At 36.5% G+C, this 10,707-nt stretch overlaps 1 long non-coding RNA gene across 1 annotated transcript; it reads left to right on the forward strand.

The window, feature by feature from the left end:
• Positions 1-7,271: 7,271 nt before the first annotated feature.
• On the forward strand, positions 7,272-8,209 carry LOC310727189. Its single transcript, XR_014533955.1, has 2 exons — positions 7,272-7,821; positions 7,886-8,209. It is a non-coding gene; the product is annotated as an uncharacterized lncRNA (long non-coding RNA).
• Positions 8,210-10,707: the final 2,498 nt, after the last annotated feature.

The raw sequence follows: 10,707 nt of genomic DNA on the forward strand, positions 1-10,707 counted from the left end.
TTAGCGAAACATATGCTGGTGTTTCGATTTTCATGAATTATGAATTTCTAAGCCATTTACATTTACTTTTTGCAGTTTTCAACAGTTTATATGAAATTATGATTTTGAAAATCAAAATTCATATTTTTGAAATAACTACAATTTTTATGTGAAAAATATCATATTTTGGTCAGAAAATGTTTTGTTTTATCATATCTCATTATAAATATGTAAAATTCTCATGGGCAAGTGCATGCTGTTTGTGCAAATACGCTTGGTTTGAAAAACCGCTTTCTCTTCGTCCTAGAAACCTGAGACTTGCGGATCGCATTTTCACAGACTAAGAAACTCATTCTTGACAGCACATAGAAGGCTTTATGTTATTGAGAAAAAATAACATATTTTGGTCAGAAAATGGTTTGTTATATCATATCTCAATATAAATATGTAAAATTCTCATGGTCAAGTGCATACTGTTTGTGCAAATACGCTTGGTTCGAAAAACTTCTTTCTCTTTGTCCTAGAAGCCTGAGACTTGCGGAATCGCTTTTTTTCACAGACTAAGAAACCTATTCTTGACAGCACGTAGAAGGCTTTGCGAAATATGTGCTGTTGTTTCGATTTTGATGAATTATGAATTTCTAACACATTTACATTCACTTCTTGCAGTTTTTTATAAAATTTTGATTATGAATATAAAAATACATTTTTTTAAAATAATTTTAATGTGAAAAATATCATTTTTTGGTCAGAAAATATTTTGTTATATTATATCTCATTATAAATATGTAAAATTCTCATGGTCAAGTGCATACTGTTTGTGCAAAAACGCTTGGTTCGAAAAACTTCTTTCTCTTTGTCATTAGAAGCCTGAGACTTGCGGAATCGCTTTTTTTCACAGACTAAGAAACATTCTTGACAGCACATAGAAGGCTTTATGTTATTGAGAAAAAATAACATATTTTGGTCAGAAAATGGTTTGTTAAATTATATCTCATTATAAATATGTAAAATTCTCATTGGCAAGTGCATACTGTTTGTGCAAATACGCTTGGTTCGAAAAACCTCTTTCTCTTTTTCCTAGAAGCCTGAGCCTTGCAGAATCGCTTTTTGTCACAGACTAAGAAACTCATTCTTGACAGCACTTAGAAGGCTTTATGTTTTTGAGAAAAATTACATAATTTGGTCAGAAAATGGTTTATCATATCTCTTTTAAATATGTAAAAATCTCATTGGCAAGTGCATACTGTTTGTGCAAATACGCTTGGTTCGAAAAACCTCTTTCTCTTTGTCCTAGAAGCCTGAGACTTGCGGAATCGCTTTTTGTCACAGACTAATAAACTCATTCTTGACAGCACGTAAAAGGCTTTGCGAAATGTGTGCTGTTGTTTCGATTTTGATTACTTATGAATTTCTATTTCTATTAAGAAAAATAACATATTTTGGTCAGAAAATGGTTTGGTATATCATATCTCATTATAAATATGTAAAATTCTCATGGTCAAGTGCATACTGTTTGTGCAAATACGCTTGGTTCGAAAAACTTCTTTCTCTTTGTCCTTAGAAGCCTGAGACTTGCGGAATCGCTTTTTTTCACAGACTAAGTAACTCATTCTTGACAGCACATAGAAGGCTTTATGTTATTGAGAAAAAATAACATATTTTAGTCAGAAAATGGTTTGTTATATCATATCTCATTATAAATATGTAAAATTCTCATGGACAAGTGCATGCTGTTTGTGGAAATACGCTTGGTTCGAAAAACCGCTTTCTCTTTGTCCTGCAAGGCTGAGACTTGCGGAATCGCATTTTCACTGGCAAAGAAACTCATTCTTGACAGCACGTAGAGAAGGCTTTGCGAAAAATGTGCTGACGTTTCGATTTTGATTACTTATGAATTTCTAACCCTATTTGAATTCACTTTTTGCAGTTATTATAAAATTATGATTATGAAAATCAAAATTCATATTTTTGAAAAAACTAAAAAAGTTTGTGAAAATATCATGTTTTGGTCAGAAAATGTTTTGTTATATCATATCTCATTTTAAATATGTAAAATTCTCATGGACAAGTGCATGCTGTTTGTGCAAAATCGCTTGGCTTGATAAACCGCTTTCTCTTCGTCCTACAAGGCTGAGAATTGCGGAATCGCATTTTCACTGGCAAAGAAACTCATTCTTGACAGCACTTAGAAGGCTTTATGTTTTAAAGAAAAATAACATATTTTGGTCAGAAAAATGGTTTGTTGTATCATATCTCATTATAAATATGTAAAATTCTCATTGGCAAGTGCATACTGTTTGTGCAAATACGCTTGGTTCGAAAAAACCTCTTTCTCTTTGTCCTAGAAGCCTGAGACTTGCGGAATCGCTTTTTTTCACAGACTAAGAAACTCATTCTTGACAGCACGTAGAAGGCTTTGCGAAATATGTGCTGTTGCTTCGATTTTGATGAATTATGAATTTCTAACACATTTACATTCACTTTTTTCAGTTTTTTATAAATTATGATTATGCATACAACAAAATTTTTTTTTTGAAATAATATTAATGTGAAAAATATCATTTTATGGTCAGAAAATATTTTGTTATATCATATCTCATTATGTTTTATGTATTTTCATGTAAGTTTTTATGACATTATAATTGTGAAAATCAAAATTCATATTGTTGAAATAATTCAAATTTTTATGTGAAAATATCATATTTTGGTCAGAAAATGTTTTGTTTTATCATATCTCATTATAAATATGTAAAATTCTCATGGGCAAGTGCATGCTTGTTTGTGCAAATACGCTTGGATCGAAAAACCGCTTTCTCTTTGTCCTAGAAGCCTGAGACTTGCGGAATCGCTTTTTTTCACAGACTAAGAAACCTATTCTTGACAGCACGTAGAATCCTTTGCGAAATATGTGCTGTTGTTTTGATTTTGATGAATTATGAATTTCTAACACATTTACATTCACTTCTTGCAGTTTTTATAAAATTATGATTATGAATATAAATTTTTTTTTTGAAATATTAATGTGAAAAATATCATTTTTTGGTCATAAAATATTTTGTTATATCATATCTCATTATGTTTTATGTAATTTCATGTAAGTTTTTATGACATTATAATTGTGAAAATCAAAATTCTTATTGTTGAAATAATTCAAATTTTTATGTGAAAATATCATATTTTGGTCAGAAATTTGTTTGTTTTTTCATATCTTATTATAAATATGTAAAATTCTCATGGGCAAGTGCATACTGTTTGTGCAAATACGCTTGGCTCGAAAAACCGCTTTCTCTTCGTCCTAGAAGCCTGAGACTTGCGGAATCGATTTTTTTCACAGACTAAGGAACTCATTCTTGACAGCACGTAGAAAGCTTTGCGAAATATGTGCTGTTGTTTCGATTTTGATTACTTATGAATTTCTATTTCTATTGAGAAAAATAACATATTTTGGTCAGAAAATGGTTTGTTATATCAAATCTCATTATAAATATGTAAAATTCTCATGGTTAAATGCATACTGTTTGTGCAAATACGCTTGGCTCGAAAAATGTCTTTGTCCTAGAAGCCTGAGACTTGCGGAATCGCTTTTTTTCACAGACTAAGAAACTCATTCTTGACAGCACGAAGAAGGCTTTATGTCATTGAGAAAAATATAATATTTTGGTAAGAAAATGTTTTATCATATCTCATTTTAAATATGTAAAATTCTCATGGACTAGTGCATGCTGTTTGTGCAAATACACTCGGCTCGATAAACCGCTTTCTCTTCGTCCTACAAGGCTGAGAATTGCGGAATCGCATTTTCAATGGGAAAGAAACTCATTCTTGACAGCACGGGGAGAAGGCTTTGCGAAAAATGTGCTGATGTTTCAATTTTGATTACTTATGAATTTCTAACCCATTTACATTCAATTTTTGCAGTTATAAAAAAAATTATGATTATGAATATAAAAATTCATATTTTTGAAATAATATTAATGTGAAAAATATCATTTTTTGGTCAGAAATTGGTTCCTGGTGGCTCCATCCTCAGCATTCTTCTACCAATATAATTCATGTCCCTCCTATGCACATGTCCAAACCATCTCAATCTCGCCTCCCTCACCTTGTCACCAAAACATCCTACATCCTGTCCCTCTAATAAACTCATTTCTAATCTTGTCCATCGTCCCAACGACCATCTCAACATCTTCAGCTCTGCTACCTCCAGCTCCGCCTCCTGTTGTTTACTTAATGCCACTGTCTCTAATCTATACAACATCGCAGGTCTCACCACAGTCCTATAAACTTTCCCTTTCATTCTTGCAGATACTCTTCTATCACAAATCACTCCTGTCACTCTCCAGGCTCTTCTCAACCTGCTCTCACCACAAATCACAATTATCGTCCGCTAACATCATAGTCCAGGGATAATTCTGTCTGACCTCGTCTGTCAACCTGTCCATCACCACTGCAAACAGGAAAGGGCTCAGGGCCGATCCTTGATGTAGTCCAACCCTCACCCTGAACCAGTCTGTCGTTCCTACTGCACACTTCACTGCTGTCACACTGTCCTCATACATGTCCTGCACCACCCTCACATACTTCTCTGACACACCTGATTTCCTCATACAGCTCCTCTATCGGCACCCTGTCGTACGCTTTCTCTAAATCCACAAATACACAATGCAATTCCTTCTGTCCTTCTCTATACTTCTCCATCAACATCCTCATTGCAAATAAGGCATCTGTGGTGCTCTTCCTCGGCATGAAACCATACTGTTGCTCACAGATGGTCACCTCTTCTCTCAGCCTGGCTTCCACTACTCTTTCCCATAACTTCATGGTGTGACTGATCAACTTAATTCCCCTGTAGTTACTGCAGGTCTGCACATCTCCCTTATGCTTTAAGATCGGTACCAGCACACTCCTTCTCCATTCCTCAGGCATCCGCTCACCTTGCAGAATCTTGTTAAACAATCTGGTTAAAAGCTCCACTGCCATCTATCCTAAACATCTCCATGCTTCTACCGGTATGTCATCTGGTCCAACCGACTTTCCACTCTTCATCCTCTTAATCACTGCTCTCACTTCCTCCTTACTAATCCTATCAACATCCTGCTTGACATCCTGCTTGACCAACTCCACATCATTGAACCTTCTCTCTCTCTGATTGTCCTCATTCAGCAGCTGCTCAAAATAAAAGTCATATATAATTATGCAAAATCATTAGAGCATATGACATACTGCATGACAAGTTACATACCTGTCTTTCTCTAGATGGTCTTAAAGAGTACTTCTGAAAGAGGTGACATACAAACAAATATATATTATAAATAGTTTCATATTATCTATTTAGTACTACAGTCCTGTAAGAAAAAATGATGAGGACAACGAAGATCATAATGAAGAAGTTTATAACAGCGTAGCAGTGACAAAATACATGAAGCACTTTGGGTTCATCGGAGTCAGAAAGAACCCAGAGAAAACTCTGCCCAGATATTTTATATTGTTCTTCCCTTTGAAGTATAGACCGGAGTTATCCTTTAAATGTAAATTAGATGTAGGACATGCATGTGGGGACAAAAGGCTGGGGGATACCACTCTCAGGGCAGAGGTCAGCAGGTGGTAATCACCGGTATTCACACCTTTACTGGGACCGGCCCCCCAGCAGGTCAGGATGCATGGTCTCAGATACCTTTTGGTTAGAGATAGTTCTTGATGGCTTGCTGCCTCTCCCAGACTGATTCAATTAAGTCTATGATTAAGATTGATACAACTGAAATTCTACATCAAACTGCATAACTACTTTTTATCCATTTTAAGCCGTTTTGAGGATGAGCTAAATTTGATATAGCGTGGGGTGGAATCTGGATTGAGGCAGTCTGTAATTCTTACAGTCCAATACACCAAGACCATCCGAATAATTCATCAATAATTCAAAATTTCAGACATTTTTACCCCCCCCCCCTCACCCAAAACAATTAAATTCAAGAGAATCCTAAATTACATCTATAGTAATATTCCTACAGACACATGTGAAGAACTCAGATTTGCAGATGAGGCACATGGTGTGGATGATGAAGGCTGCACAGGAGAGGATGAGAAGGATGAGGATGGTGCAGAAGAGGATGAGGATGATGAGGGTGGTGCAGAAGAGAATGAGGAGGATGAGGGTGATGCAGGAGAGGATGAGGAGGATGAGGATGATGAGGTCACTACAGAAGTGGACACAGCACAGGGGTGCTGTTGTAGAGGGTGTATTGGATGTGGATGTTACAGATGAGGAAAGTCCTGATTAAAACTGCTTCTGCAGACATATAGAGAGGTGTTTAGTTTAGAACAGGAGAAAAATGTACATTAACAGTATTGAAAGCTCTGGCAAACAAAGACAGTTAAACAAAACCAATGACAAAAACACTATAAAGATGAACATAAACACTGCTCTGGTTAAAGCACAAAATATGAAATAGTATATGGAATGTTAGGGGTGGGTTTGCTACCTGTTGAAGTATTTTTCCTCTTTTTTTGGGGGGGGGGGATTCCCAGCATTGTGACGTCAGTGTTTCTGTAATGATTGGAAAAAAGAAAAAATATATAAGGTGAATGGAACAAACAACAATAATTTAAGTTCTTGTTGATCTTACTCATAAACACATCATTAACTTTAACTATAACAAAAGAGATAAGATAAGATATACTTATATTCGTCCCACAAAAAATGCAAGCTGTTAATTTTTGTTGCCTATTATGTGTGAATAAAGACTATTTAGTTGTTCCAGTTTATTTGCCCAATGAATGACAATACAATTTTTTCTTTTAAACTGATTCCTTACATTTTTCTTTTTTCCTTATTATGACAGGTGATCTTTATAAATTATATTTATTGACTAATTGGGCATCTGATTAAAAAAATAAAATGCTTTACAATTTTTCTGCCTTTCTTGTAAAACAGTAAATTAGAAAATTAATGCATAACAACAATATTAATATTTGATTGGGACTAAAGAGCTACACATAGTGCTTGATTAAACATTACAGAAGAATCAAAAATGATTTTGATAATCACCAATACTGTTAGTTTAGTGCATATGATTTTATAAAGTTCTATTCAATATAATGACAGTACGTGTGATGTGTATAAAGTTCATATAAATAAAAAATATATATTTTCCTGTCCATCACACAGAACTCCTGCAGGTTTCATTACACTTAAAATAGAGAGCTGGATTCACATGCACTGTTTTCCAAACCGCACCGTGATGCCTACGAAGGGCACTTCAATAGGAGAGAACTTCAATATTTATGTTCCAAACCGGTTTTTATGTATTTAAAGGTGTGTTCCTAATGACTTTCACTATTAAGCCCTACACTTTCCAAGGCTGCTGTAATAGTAAATACAGCCTTACAAAAGGTAGGGTGCACTAGTGATCACTACCTCTAAATAGAACACAGCCCTCTCTCAATCCAGGGACTGTTGCAGTAACAAACAAGTTTTAAACAGCAATTAAGGCACATGACACACAATTATCACTTTCATTCCAATTAGCAAAAATTATCCTAAAATAATACTGTTTTATATTCCAAGCATCATGCATTTTATTAGAATTGTGTCATTATATGTAAACTACAAAAAAAGTTAATTACTTGAAATGCTAAAATGCGCTTAGAAAAATTTATTTTCTATTTCTTCTGTTTTAATTGTGTAGATCTTCTGAGCAGCAGCTTTATTTATTTATCTATTGATCCTATCAGTCGGTCTGCCACTGTTCTGGCTGGATGTGTGTTTTAGAGTCACTTGCTATAAGGTGGGGGAGGGGAGTCTGCGTGCACGGGGTGGGGGAGGGGAGTCTGTGCTCACAGGTGGGGGAGGGGAGGGAAGTCTGTCCTCACATGTGGGGGAGGGGAGGTGAGTCTGTGTTCACAGGTGGGGGAGGGGAAGCAGAAAGCAGCCTGAGCCACAACATTTGAAGCAGGGGTCACCAACCTTTTTCACACTGAGAGCTACTTCTTGGGTACTGATTAATGTGAAGGGCTACCAGTTTGATACACACTTCTGAAATAACAAATGTGCTCAATTTACTTTAAACTATATGTTTTTATTAATAATTAACGATATTCATCTATATCAGGGTGTCAAACTCAATTGCACAGGGGACCAAAGCTCAAAGCACACTCTAGGTCACGGGTCGAATGGGATAAACATTTATTTAACACACTAAAACTATGTTTTTTTTTTTTTACATAAATATGAATGAAAACAGACAGGAATATTATTCCAGAATAAATAAACAAACTTTAAATAACTTAAAATATTTTGCTCTCCATAAAAATATCTCCTGTCAAACACCAGACATCTCACAGCTTCATAATGCAGCTCTTCAGAAACTATCCCTCAGTAAATAACTGGCTGATGTGACTCTGATTTCTCCTCTGTTTTCACACCAGCGTCACTTTGGGATTTTGCTCTGGTAAAAAAACGTCTGCTGAAATGTCAGATTCTTCTTTAACTCTTCTACTTTCTGTATCTTCTGCTCTGCATTCAGGATTTTCAGCTTTTCCTGATGTTTTGTCTCGTAGTTCCGTCTTAGATTCAATTCCTTAATTACAGCCACATTCGCTCCACAAATAAGACACACGGGTTTACCGCCAGTGTCAGTAAACTTCTACCCAGAATCATATCGGTTTTCAAAGGCTCAGTTTTCAGAATCGACTTTTCTCTTCGCCATCATGAGGGGCTGCACAATAACTTTACAATCAAGTTAAAGACATTAACAGAAGCTCCACTTGATTGACGCTGGAATGTTCCCAGGTAGTCTAGCGTTCAGTAAGGCAGCTTAAGCTCTGCATTATGGGATCTGTAGTTTGTATATTGACATTATTAACAATAATAATTGATCTTTATAAAATCATCTTGCGGGCCGGAGATAATTGTACATCTGGCCAGATGTGGCCCACGGGCCTTGAGTTTGACACCCCTGATCTATGTGAAGACACTGATCATGTTAATGATTTCTCACAATAATTTGCAACAATGATTCAACAAGGTAGGAAACAGCTATTTTTAGAAAACGTCCGCAGGCACCATGTTGGTGACCCTTGGTTTAAAGCTTCCAGTGGCTCAAGAACAAACTTAATTCAATATTAAAACAAAGACTCCAGTCAAGTAGCAAAGACTAAGTGCAGAATCCAAGGTTGTGATGTCAAAGAATCAGGATTTATTCCCTCAGAAACAAAGTCTGAGTGTTTCATGGAAGTGTCCAAAGTCACAGTCTTTTTATACTCTTTTCTTACAGTCTAGACAACACCGCTCTTTTTTTTATATTTGCTAATGGATACCTCTTCTGCCAACATTATCTTCACTCTTTTCAGTACTTTACGTTTTAATAACCTACAACTAATTACAATGAAATATACCAGAAATATAACAGTCTATGGTATTTGCCAATGAAATATTTCTTTAATTAAACAAATAATAAATCTCTAATGGAAGTTGAAGGTGTGATGATAAATGTCATCAGTGATTATGCCCCAAAAGTGGGCTGTGAGACTGAGGAGAAGGAAAAATTCTGAACTGAGTTAGATGTAGTGGTAGAAGGTGAACCTAGGAATGAAAGATTGGTGATTGGGGCAGACTTTAATGGGCATGTAGGTGAAGGGAACAGAGGTGATGATGAGGTTATTGGTAGGTATGGCCTCAAGGAGAGGAATGTGGAAGGGCAGATGGTGGTAGATTTTGCTAAAAGGATGGAAATGGCAGTGGTGAACACTTATTGGTGCTGGAATGAGGAAGTGCAGGAGAGCAGAAGAAGAAAGAGGTTGGAGAAACAGAATTGGGATCGACAGAGTGATGAGAAAAGTAGGCAGGAGAACAAGGAGATGCAGCAGCAGGTGAAGAGGAATGTGGCGAAAGCCAAGGAAAAGGCATGGTGGTAGATTTGATGAAGATTGATGAACGAGGAAAATGAGAGAGAGAAAAGGTTGGGTGGTGTGGAGATGTGAAGCAGCAAGTGGATAGGGTTAGGAAGAAGGAAATGAGAGCAGCGATTAAGAGGATGAAGAGTGGAAAGTCAGTAGGACCCGATGTCATACCAGTATTCATGGAGATGTTTAGGAGAGATGCAGTGGAGTTTTTAACCAGATTGTTTAATAGAATTTTTGAAGGTGAGAGGATGCCTGAGGAATGGATAAGGTGTTTGCTGGTACCGATCGTTAAGAATAAGGGAGATTTGCAGACCTGCAGTAACTACAGGGGAAGTTATGGGAAAGAGTAGTGGAAGCCAGGCTGGGAGAAGAGGTGACCATCTGTGAGCAGCAGTATGGTTCATTCTGAGGAAGAGCACAACAGACACATTATTTGCTTTGAGAATGTTGATGGAGAAGTATAGAAAAGGTCAGAAGAGTTAGAGAAAGTGTACAACACGGTGGAGAGAGGAGTTGTGGTATTGTATGAGGAAGTCTGGTGTGTCAGAGAAGTATGTGAAGGTGGTGCTGAACATGTATGAGGACAGTGTGACAACAGTAAAGTGTGCAGTAGGAACGACAGACTGGTTCAAGGTGGAGTTTGGACTGCATCAAGGATCGGCTCTGAGCCCGTTTCTGTTTGCAGTGATGATGGACAGGTTGAAGGATGAGGTCAGACAGGAGTCTCCATGGACTATGATGTGGATGATATTGTGATTTGTGGTGAGAGTAGTGAGCAGGTTGAGAAGAGCCTGGAGAGGTGGAGGTACACGTTGGAGAGAAGGG

Source organism: Silurus aristotelis (genome assembly GCF_946808225.1).
Source record: "Silurus aristotelis genome assembly, chromosome: 6".
NCBI classification, from domain to species: Eukaryota; Metazoa; Chordata; class Actinopteri; order Siluriformes; family Siluridae; genus Silurus; species Silurus aristotelis.